The sequence below is a fragment of the Acomys russatus genome, chromosome 16, assembly GCF_903995435.1.
Source record: "Acomys russatus chromosome 16, mAcoRus1.1, whole genome shotgun sequence".
In the NCBI taxonomy this organism is placed as follows: domain Eukaryota; kingdom Metazoa; phylum Chordata; class Mammalia; order Rodentia; family Muridae; genus Acomys; species Acomys russatus.
This window is the reverse complement of record NC_067152.1, coordinates 42453702-42466060: the sequence shown is the minus strand read 5'-3', so window position 1 is coordinate 42466060 and position 12359 is coordinate 42453702. Positions and strand designations below refer to the sequence as shown.

The 12359-nt window shown below is 42.4% G+C and overlaps 1 non-coding gene across 1 annotated transcript; it reads right to left on the bottom strand.

The window, feature by feature from the left end:
- Nucleotides 1-283: 283 nt before the first annotated feature.
- On the bottom strand, nucleotides 284-393 carry LOC127200944 (U6 spliceosomal RNA). Its single transcript, XR_007832159.1, has one exon. It is a non-coding gene; the product is annotated as a U6 spliceosomal RNA (small nuclear RNA).
- Between the last annotated feature and the right edge of the window lie 11966 nt (nucleotides 394-12359).

The following is a 12359-nucleotide window of genomic DNA, read 5'->3' as shown; positions in this document are numbered from 1 at the left end:
ATCCTAGCCAATCAGCTTAAAATGCTTTGTCTAGCTACCTAAATACAATGTACTTGGAAATTCTTTGTTTAACTGGTCAATATGATATAATGTTGTCCACCTCTTGCCTTCTACACCTGGTTACCTGGTTGTTACTTTGCTTATAGACTGGCATCACCATTGGCTCCCAAGCCCAGACTGTGTCCTGGCTGGTCAGTTTTTGTTCAGAGTTCAATAAACTTCTATCAGTCTGAATCTGATGTTCAAGTGGTCAATGTACATCTCTTTCTTTCTTTCTTTCTTTTTTTTTAAGGAACGCTTCACGAATTTGCGTGTCATCCTTGGGCAGGGGCCATGCTAATCTTCTCTGTATTGTTCCAATTTTTTTAGTATATGTGCTGCCAAAGCGAGCACTGTGCATCTCTTTCTGAGCCATTTATCTGCAGAAAGTAATCCTAAAGGTACACAAAATAAATAAATAAATAAAATTTGGCAAATGGATATGTTTCATTTAGCAGAATTTTAAAATTAAAATATCTGCATCATATATTGATACATACTCTGGGTTTCAATGAGCATCTGCTTTGAGTTCTGAAAAGGCTGATTCTATAATTACACATTTATTAGAAGCAATGGCTAAATGGGCATATCCATAAAAAAATGAAACTGAGCTGGGTGCCTTTAATCCCAGCGCTCGGGAGGCAGAGGCAGGTGGATCGCTGTGAGTTCCAGGCCAGCCTGGTCTACAAAGTGAGTCCAGGACAGTCAAGGCTACACAGAGAAACCCTGTCTTGAAAAACAAAACAAAGCAAAAATTAAACTGATAAAGCCCCCCCCCCAGCAAAATGAAACAATTATTTACATGTTATAACTTAAAACACATTGCAGGGATACCCTGTAATCTTACCGGACAAGCAACTGTGGAAAGATCTAGTTAGACTCTAAAAGAGATACTTTTAGGAGAAGGTGGATAGGAGGGCTCCCGGAGATAGATTATAAGGCTCGACTAATTTAAAGCATGAAAAGGTACACACCTTTAATCCCAGCACGGAGGCAGAGGCAGGCGGATCGCTGTGAGTTCGAGGCCAGCCTGGTCTACAAAGTGAGTCCAGGACAGTCAAGGCTACACAGAGAAACCCTGTCTCAGAAAAAAAAAAAAAAAAGGCATGAAAAGGAAGGTTAAACACTAATGATGGCAAGTATACGTTGTCCTTTAGATTAAATCAAAGTCACCTCTTTGAAGCACGTGTCCCTTTTTTTTTTTTAAAGTTTATTATTTATATAGTATTCTGCCTGCAAGTGTGCCTGCAGGACAGAAGAGGGTACTAGTTCTCACTATAGATGGTTAAGAGCCACCATGTGGTTGCTGGGAATTGAACTCAGGACCTTTGGAAGAACATATAGTGCTCTTAACCTCTGAGCCATCTCTCCAGACCCCAGTGCCATTGTCTTATTTGTTACTGAAAGGGTCTGTACAATGGCACCCTAATGATTATAGCATCACTCGTGAGCACTGTACTCTTCATATCGGTGTTAATTCTACTGTCTTTAACTATCACTTGTCAAAGTTTAAACATTCTCAGAGCGAGGCCAGCATGCTGGATACTGGCGAAGCTGCTGAGGCCATGGCAAGACTCAGCTGAGATGATTCCAGTGCAAAAATCTCTCTGAAAGAGTGTAAGAAGAACTCATCGGATGATTGGATTGAGTGCTGCTGTAGTTATGGCAACTGTCCCATTAACTGCCACTGCTAATACTGCTGGGCTGGGGCTTCATGAAGAAATCCAAACTGCTGATTTTACTAGAAAATAGAGTAAGCATTCGACAAGACTTTGGATTCAGCAGAATAAAATAGATGTCGGATCTGGGCCCGGGGGTCCTGCTCAAACTATGGCACCAGCCAAGGACTATATGTGCAGTAAACATCGAACCCCGACCCAGATCTAGCCAATGGACAGGACATTCTCCACAGTTGAGTGGAGAGTGGGGACTGACTTTCACACGAACTCTGGTGCCCTATATTTGACCACGTTCCCTGGTGTCACTCAGAGGAAGGATAGCAGGCTACCAAGAAGAGACTTGATACCCTCTGAGCATATACAGGGGGAGGAGGTCCCCCTCAGTCACAGTCATAGGGGAGGGGAGTAAGGGGAAAATGGGAGGGAGGGAGGAATGGGAGGATACAAAGGATGGGATAACTATCGAGATGTAATATGAATGAATTAATAAAATAAATAAATAAATAGATATAAAAATATATTTAAAAAATAGCAAGTATGCCTGGGAAGAGATTAAAATACATCTGTTGAGTCACCCTAATTTTTCTCAAATGATTTATGATTTATAACAAGAAGTTAAGGAAATTTTCTCCAAACTGTTACCTGGTGTGACAGGGATGGCTGGTATGAAAATCCTTGCAGACAGATCTCTTAGCTTCATTCAGTCCTGCACATCATTTTAATAGAATTCTTGTTCCAGTGATTACTGTACTATTTTTCACTGTGATAATTTTACTACATTTAAGATGTATTTTTTTGGATTCTTTGTATAAGATTGAAACAAAACAATAGAAAAAAAGCTATATTTACTGTAAGGATGCATAATCTGTAACATAGATATACTCCATTTCACAGAGCTTGAACAAAAGGTGGGACACGTAGCAGAATTCTCACAGAGCCGTTGTACCTGGCGTGAACTCCAGCGGGAAGGCGGCTAGGCTTTGCAGCAGCCTTCTGTAAGTGGTCAGGGATTGTTATCTGTGGTCTATGGAGTTGCTCTTCCCGAAGGAGTCACAGAACTTTCATATAACTTAGTCGTGAGACAAACCTGATTTGCTAAAAAGTGCTTTTCCTGTAACAAGAAAGAGGCTCCGCAGAATCGGTTCAGGGTTCTGTCCTTGACAGGCTGGTCCCCCGCTGCTGAGAAGCCCAAAGTCACCCTGCAGGGTCTCTCTTTCTTAGATCATCGACAGTAGGAACCATTCTTCCCTCTCTGGGACCCTGTAGATCCTTTCCTGATTATTGAGCCATTTGCTGTAGGCACCTGATCCAATTCTAGAAAAATGTATGGAATTATTTCCACTTCCTTTCCTTCTCTTTCTGCAACTATTTATTTAGACATTGTGCCTCCTATATGTACCTCCTAGTGTGGCTGCTTAAATAAGAAATGTCCCCCCAAGGCTCCAGTATTTGAACACTTGCCCGCTGCCCCACCCCCCAGATGATGGAACCATTTGGGGAGGTTTAGAAGGTGTGACCTTGCACAAGGAAGTATGTCACTGGGGATTCTGAGGGCGGGCTTTGAGAGTCTTAAGCTTTCTTCTACTCCACTTCACTCGGCTTCATCCCTGCGGTTGAGGATGTGAGCTCTCAACTTCCTGTTCTGATTGCCATGCTGCCCCACCCTGGTAGACTCTTAGGGCTCTGGAATCATAAGTCCAAATAAACCCTTCCTTCTGTAAGCTGCCTTGGTCATGGTGGGGTTTTGTTTGTTTGTTTTGTTTTTAGGTTTTCTGAAACAGGGTTTCTTTGTATAATAATAGCTTTGGCTATCCTAGACTCACTTTATAGACCAGCCTGGCTTTTGAACTCACAAACATCCTCCTGCCTCTGCCTCCTGGGTGCTGGGATTAAAGGTGTGTGCCACCACTCTGGCTGGTCATAGTGTTTTATCAGAGGAATAGAAACTAACCAAAATATGTAGTTTTTCTTATTTTTCCTCATCATTTATCACATATTCCCCGTTTTAGAAGCATGTAGCATCTATATTTCCCATACAAACATATCACAATAGAGGAAAATTCTGGTGTCTTTAAAAACTCAGTTATACCAGGACAGCCAAGGCTACACAGAGAAACTGTTTCGGGAAAACAAAAACACAAAACAAAACAAAAAGAAACCCTCATTTATCAGATATAAACATATTTTTGTTTTAACCCCAGGTGTGGGATATGGGGCTGATTCTGATTGTCCACAGCAGCAAACTATTTGCCTCACGCGGGCTCTGAGAGGGGCTGTTTGCCTGCTGTAGATAGTTTAATTTCGAAGACTCTAGAGAGGGAATAAATACCAGAGCCTGGAGAGAGATGGAGGGTCGCTAGGACACAGACACAGGAGGAAGAAGGCTTCTGGTTCTTCCCACGTCTGAGTTTGCCATTTGTTGTTACTGGACTGCTAGACATCCTGACGACTGAGCTTGGTATTTACCCAACGACCCTAACCAGCAGGAGGCAGTAAGAGAGACCTATGCCCCCCCTCCCTTCTAACCTTCTTTCCCTCCTAACTAGTGGTGGAGAGTTGGAATGGAGAAAGAGCTATAAGAAACCTAAATTAAAACAGATTTTAAAGTAGCACCTACAAGTGGTGCCCAGACTTAGGCCTTGGAACAATGGAAAGCCTGGCTTCTAACGCCTTAGAAGAGACAGCAGGGTAGGAAGAAGTGAAGACACTGTTTCAGGATATGAGCAAAAGGTTCACTGTGGCTTCTCACGCTGGGTTCTCTCTCAATTTGCTGACAGAGGGGATTTCCTGTTTTTGCTTAGTCTTCTTCCTGTAATCCATTTCAAGAAAAGTTTGGAGAATGGTTGAACAGTTACAAAAGTTGCGAGTGGATCTAGAAAGATGTAAGAAACAAACAAACAAAGGATAAAAGAGAAAAACTACAAGTATCACTCAATTCTCTCCTTTCTTGAAAGGGTTGCCGAGTTGGCTGTGCAACTAGAGAGTTTGCAGGTGGAGACGGAAGTGCTTGGGGGAGGGAATAGTGAAGGGGAAAGGGAGAGCAGGAGGGTTCCGACCTGGTAACTGAGCGTGGGAGTTTCCTACAACTGCCACCCTGCCTTCTTCTGTGTACTTTTGGAGTCAGGTTCCCAAAGTCCCAGGGCAGGCTGCAGAGCCAGAAGGAACAGAAGGTCATACAAGGCAAAAAGGTTCAAGAAAAACAGCCCATTTCAAGAGAAAAGGTTAACCTTGAACAGACTGAGCTGCCAGTGGAGCAGCCTCAGGCAATGAGATTACCACCCTTAGCTTTCTCAGTGGCCAGTAAAAGCCTCAGACATCAAAATGCTCAGTGCTTCGATTGAGGTACATTGTGGTAAGTTCAGTTGTGACCAAGATGCTAATAGCCTCAGAGCTCAAAATGGCTTGTGCCTTAGCTTTGAAAAATACAGTTCTCTCTGCTAGAGAAGCAAGTGAGCCATTTCTGGCACCCACTGAGTTCTCAGCAAGAATGCCTAATCTTCTCGGAGTTTGTGGACACTGTGGTAAAAGGAGTCATCTGACTAGTGAATGCAGGTCCAAGAGGGACAATCAAGGTGACTTCTTGCCATTAGGAAGTGGCTTTGGAGTCCTAGACAGAGACTTAGCAGCAAAAAAGCACAAGCCATTCCAGACAAAAGAAGCCAAGAATTACCAGGATAAAGAAGAAACTACTGATCAAAAAAAAAAAAGGTTTAGTTTGTTGATAATCTTTTAAGAAAGCAACAACAAATTTCATTCATATTAGAGAAAAAGCCATTTATTAGACCAAGGGGGGGGAGCGGGGAATATAGTGGAAAGTTTTGGTGTCTCTAAAAACTCAGTTATGTTATATAAATATGTTTTTGTTTTAACCCTAGACTGTCCACAGCAGCAGACTATTTGCCTCGTGCAGGTTCTGAGAGGGGCTCTGTGACAGCTGCAGATAGTTTAATTCTGAAGATTGGAGAGGGAATAAATGCCAGAGCCCAGAGAGAGAAGGGAGTCTGAGGAAGAGGAAGGCTTGCTGACGCTCCCCTGTGCTGCTCCTTGTTGCTGTTGATGCAATTTGATGAGGAGCTGGAGAGATCCTGAAGTGAAGATTCAAGTTGCCCCAAGGACTTGGACGACCCTAACCAGCAGAACGTAGCTAAAGAGAACTACGGTCCCTCCCCCCAACCTTTTTTCTCTTCTACCTGGTATTGGGGTGTTGGAAGGGATTGGGGTGAAGAGGGTAAGAGATTTAAGAAACTAAATTAAAATAGAAAATAAAAAAATAGCAGCTACACATAATTTTTTTTTCACCTGTTCACTATCCTGTACAGTCCAGGGGAAGAGAAGAGCCCTTTACTAGGTGCTGTGATCCCCAGTTTATGTTGTAGAAATTTCATCCCTGGCATAACATTCCTAAAATAGAGCCTCCAGAGGTGCAGACGAGCTGGAAATGGGCAGAGAGCGGGGAACCTCTTCCCAAGGGAGCTAATACAGGCCTTGGTGGGGCAGACAAGTTCACTGGGTATCGAGCTGCTGTGAAGCAAGGTACCTTCTGCACTTCCTGCTCCCCATGTGATCTCTCCTACACATCTCACCGCCATTGTGATGCCATCTGCCAGGAGGCCCTTACCAGAACTGAACATGTCGTCACCAGGTTCTTGAGTCTCCACAGTTATGAGTTAAACAATCTGTGTTATGTAAGTTAGCTAGCCCCGGGTGTGTGTTCGTTTCTGAATCTTACTTAACTCAAACTGGTTTGCATGTCCCTACACAACACATGGGCTTAAGTCAGATCTGAAACTTAAAATACACACACACACACACACACACACACACACACACACACACACACACAGAGTAAGGCCTGGGGGGCTAGGTCCTACTTCCTGGAGCCCAATGAAACATGAGAGTCCAGTCCAATGCAAATAGCAGGGGACAGTTTATTGATCCATTGTGGCAGGGTCTACCAAGCTCTATTGAGCTGGAGGCCCCGAATAAGCAAGTCTTGGGTCTTTTATATCCTTACAGAAGCAGAATTGGCAGTTAAGTAGAGTTGTTGGACCATGATTGGTTCTTAAGAATGCCCTTTAAAATGATTGATTACTAGTGACTTTATCCCTGAGGGGGCAAGAGCTCATCTTAGGACATCATGTGCTGTCAGGTGTTTGGGACAGGTACGAGGGTGTGGTTTTTCTCAGGAAGTATAGAACAGCCCTGAGGCCATCTCGGAAAGTACCGAGTGGCCAGGGTTGAAAAACAACTTTTCTATCTCTTCAACATATATACACACACACATATACACATACACAGAGAGAGACAGACAGACAGACAGATAGACAGACAGACACAGAGACATACAGACAGAGAGGAAAAAAAAAAAAAACAGGGCTGGAGAGATGGCTCAGAGGTTAAGAGCACTGGCTACTCTTCCAAAGGTCATGAGTTCAATTCCCAGCAACCACATGGTGGCTCACAACATCTATAATGAGATCTGGCCTGCAGGCAGAACATTGTATACATAATAAATAAATAAATCTTTAAAAAAAAAAAAAAAACAACAACAACAACAACAAAAAAACAATCTAAACCATTGTAGCCAGGCATGTGAAAATGCCACTGTAGTTCCAGCACTTAGGAGTTTGGAGCCAGGAAGATCAAGAGTTCAAAATCATTCTCAGGTACATAGTGAGTTCAAGGCCAGCCAGGGATGCATGAGACATTGTCTCAAACGACAAAACAAAACTCAAGCAAACAAAATCACTGTGGATAATCTATGGAGAATAGACCTGTGGTAGCTAATCCCCATTATCAACTGGATATAATTTATAATCATCATGAATAAATCTCTGGGCATGTCTGTGAGGGATTGTGAAGGTTGAATTAACTGCCACCTCAAACTGGGCAGCCCAATCCCATGGACTGGGGTCTCAGAGTAAACAAAAAGGAGGAAGCAAGCTGAGCACCAGTATGATCTCTTTGCTTCCTGACTGTGCGTGCCATGTGAGCAGCCAACATGGCCTCCCCACCATGCCGGGCATCTCAATCTGCAGCCACAACAAGTAAATATTTCCTTCTTCGGGTGATTTTGTCCATGTTTCATCCCAGCAACAAGACAAGAGCAAGAATATACTCCCAAGCCAGGTGTGGTGGCGCACGCCTTTAATCCCAGCACTCGGGAGGCAGAGGCAGGAGGATCGTTGTGAGTTCGAGGCCAGCCTGGTCTACAAAGCGAGTCTAGGACAGCCAAGGCTACACAAAGAAACCCTGTCTCAGAAAACAAAACAAAAACAAAAGAATATATTCCCGTAAGAACAAATCACTGTGGTTTAGTCTTGAAACACAAGCAACATGATGGGACTGGGACGAATGACGGAAGAGCTTTAAGTTCCAGAACTTTCATAGTTTCGTTCCCTATTGTCACCAGGTCCTGTGGGGACTGTGCGAAAGGCCAATCGCTCTGTGGTTCAAATGGGCAAATTACCGACTGTCAAAATTACTTTCTCATTTTATGACAAAATAACATATTTTCAAGAAGCTGAAAGAAGTCTTCCTATTAATATGCCTATTAAATATATACAAAGAAGATACTTTTCCAGTTCTGAAAGGCGTTAGTTAGGCTCTGACATGCGGGTCACAGGCACTGATCCACTTTGGGGCTGATCAGAATGTCCCCGCTCACATTCAAAGAGCAACCATCAGCTGTGTTTTCCTTCTGCAAACTCAGTTTCCACTCAGCAGAAATTCCGGACATAAATTTACCTTTTGAGACATTGCTGACACACTGCCAGCACAGTCCTCATCATCTTTCTTTCCCATAAAATCATTAATTGTCTAAAATGGGCTTCGACAAAAATCACAAAATCACACTCTGGTGTGCAGTTAGAACATCTAACAAGTTTTGATTGGGAACTTGGTTGAGATTCAGCCCCTTTCAGAAACAGAGAAGGGAAAAAATGCTTTGTGTGAAAATGTGGTTTTGCAAACTGCTTACCCGGATTGTTTTAGAGTTTTGAGCTTTTTCTGTTTGTTTATTTGGCTGGTGTTTGTTTGTTTGTTTGTTTGTTTGTTTTGGACAGGGTTTCTCTGTGAAACAGCCCTGACAGTCCTAGACTCAGTTTGTGAGCCTCAAACTCACAAAGATTCTCCTGCGCCACCACGCCCAGTGAGTTTTGAACTTTTTATCTCTCCATTTATTTATTTAAAAGTTTACACAAGGACAATACAGGCGATAAACTTTAAACCCCTACCCAGATCTAGCCAATGGACAGAACATTCTCCACAGTTGAGTGGAGAGTGGGGTATGACTTTCTCACGTACTCTGGTGCCTCATATTTGACTATGTCCCCTGGAGGGAGAGACCTGGTGGCACTCAGAGGAAGGATAGCAGGTAGCCAAGAAGAGACTTGATACCCTATGAGCATATACAGGGGGAGGAAATCCCCCTCAGGAACAGTCATAGGGGAGGGGAGTAAGGGGAAAATGGGAGGGAGGGAAGAATGGGAGGATACAAGGGATGGGATAAACATTGAGATGTAACAAGAATAAATTAATAAAAAATTAAAAAAAAAAGTTTACAAACTTTAGTTTTGAAATTTGCACATAAAAACACCACACACCAAAATTAACCAGACCTAAAATCTATACAACTTTATAAACTTATATGCAGTTAGGGTTGACAGAGACAGGGTCTCACTGTGCAGTCCTGGCTGAGCTGGAACTCTGTGTAGGACAGGCTGGCGTTGAACTCACAGAGATCTTAGCTCTGCCTCCCAAGTGCTGGGAATCTCGCAGTTTCTAAAATGTCATGAATTCATAGCCCATCTCAATGAGGCGTATGTTTACAGACTCTATTTATGTATGTATGTCTTTATTTATTCATTAGTTTTTCAAGATAAGGTTTCTCTGTGTAGCCTTGGCTGTCCTGGACTCCCTTTTTAGACCAGGCTGGACTCAAACTCAGAGATCCACCTGCCTCAGCCTCCCCAAGTGCTGGGATTACAGGTATGTGCCACTGTGACCAGCTCCTGTTTGTTTAACTCCCTGTAACCTTGTTTCAAACTCACCCTCTAAACTACAGTTATTAAAAATGTTACTAGAACACACTGAAGTATCGACAGATGGAACAATATGACAATAGGATATTGATAAGTAATTTGTCTACTAGAAATGGTTGAAGTGGCTGATAAAGATGAAACAATTGTTGCACCTGTGTAATGGCAGCTCTACTTTTTTTTATATGTTTGAAGTTTATCTTTTGTTCCCGCATGTGAAATAACCTCATTAGATATTGTTAAGAATAAAAAGTGATAATTAAGCTGGCGCCATGTGGTTCTTAACCTCTTCTTAGTTTCAAATGTCTGATTTCATCTGTGTCTCCTAGGCGAATCTTTTCCTGCCTTTCTTTCCCAGAGTTCCTCTGCTCTGGAAGGCCTGCTCATCTCTCCTGCCTTTGCTTTATTCAGCCAATCAGAAGGTGATGGAAAGCGAACAATGTTTACAAAACATTAAGACAGGTGATGCTTAACACCACCAAAGTCGGGCCTGCACTCAGCTCTCTGCTGGCATTATAAAAGTTGGTATTTGGAGCCAGGCGTGGTGGCACATGCCTTTAATCCCAGCACTCGGGAGGCAGAGGCAGGTGGATCGCTGTGAGTTCGAGGCCAGCCTGGTCTACAAAGTGAGTCCAGGATGACCAAGGCTACACAGAGAAACCCTGTCTGGAAAAACAACAACAACAACAACAACAACAACAACAACAAAAAACTTCTCAATAAAAGTGAATGTGCTATTGGCGCATATAACTTAGACAAGTCTCCATAGAATTATCCCGGGGGGACAAGGAGGGTCACAAATATTGAGTGAGCGTATAGTGAGGTTGCTCAGCAGGTAAAGGCACCTGGTGCCAACTCGATAACGTGCCTTCCAGCCTCGGGGCGCCTGAAAGTTGTCCTCTGACCTCCAATAAATAAATAAATAATTTTAAAAAGTTTTTAAAAGCTGGTGAATGGATGTGCCCTTGAAATGGAAGAATTATGAAAACACGGATTATGGTAGCCAGGGGTGTGGGGTGGAGGTGGGAGGTGGTGACAGGAGGAAGGAGGGCATGGCTATAAAAGGGTAACATGAGGAATGCTGGTGGCCATGGAAATGGTCTTTATCTTCACATCATCCAGTTCAATATCCTGCTTTCAACTGTACTATGTGGTTTCTCAACATGCTACCACGGGGGGAAAGCTGGGTAAACTCTAACCACACCCACTGTAGTAAGTGGAACTGTTACACCTGACTCTGCAACTGTCTCAAAGAGAATAAAAGAGCTTATTTTGGAGTCAAATATGAGTGACACTGGCCCAGGAATATAGGTTCATGGTACCCCAAAATCTGGGTTTCAACGTGGAGGCAGCTTCATGATGTTTTGGGTTTTGTTTTGTTTTTTGAGACAGGGTTTCTCTGTGTAGCCCTGGCTGTCCTAGACTCGCTTTGTAGGCCAGTGCTGGGATTATTTGTGTATGAGGCAAATAAAGCCATTCTAATAGCTAGTTTGTAATAGGCTTAGTATTAATTACTTTGTTGCACTCTGGCGTCGTGCATCCTCTGTTCTACTAGTCCTAGTTGCTGCAAGGCTTCTTGTGTTAACCGCCTGGGAGATGCTGGACCTGGATCTCCTTTCAGAGTTTCAAACAAGTGATGCAATTGTCCAGTAGAAATCTTTAGAAAGGGTCTGATCCGATTTATATTTCCCAATAATTTTTGAAAATCATTACCCGTTTTTAATTTATCAATCCTAAGTTGTAACTTTTGTGACATAATAAAATTGTCACAGATAGTTTTTCCCAAGTAACTGATTGACCTATTATGTTGTATTTCGTCAGGGGCAATAACCAATCCATATTGAGTTAAAGACTCAATCATATCTTTAAGGATGAATTCAGTTAATTCTTTTGTCTTTTCTGCTATAAGAATATCATCCATATAATGCAAAATATAAGCCCACCCATATTTACTTCTAACAGATTTTAATGCTTGGTCCACAAATTTCCGACAAAGAGTGGAACTATTTTTCATTCCCTGAGGCAAAACTTTCCACTGATATCTTTGATAAGGTCTCTGAAAGTTAACTGAAGGTATGCTAAATGCAAATTTATGAAAATCTTCAGGATGTAATTTAATAGTGAAAAAACAATCTTTCAGATTTGTAACAATATAATAACCTTCAGGAATAGCTGCAGGAGAAGGGAGGCCAGGTTGAAGGGCCCCCATACCATGCATAGTCTTATTTACAGCTCTTAAATCTTGTAAAAACCTCCATCTCCCTGATTTTTTCTTAATAACAAACACAGGAATATTCCATGGACTATTTGATTTCGCTAGATGTCCTGCATCTGACTGCTCTTTAACAAGTTGCTCTAATGCCTGTATCTTTTCTTGTGTTAGGGGCCACTGATTAATCCACACAGGTTCCTCATATATCCATGAAATTTTATCTGTATATAATTCAATATTCCTTGTATATTTTTCTTCTACCTTTATGGTTATTAGAGGTCTTTGTTTGGTTATTTGTACAGTTTCCTTTAAAGGCCTAATCATAATTTCCCTTTACCATCTGTACTTCCTCATAAAGAGAAAGCAGATAATCTTTGTTTACCACAAGAT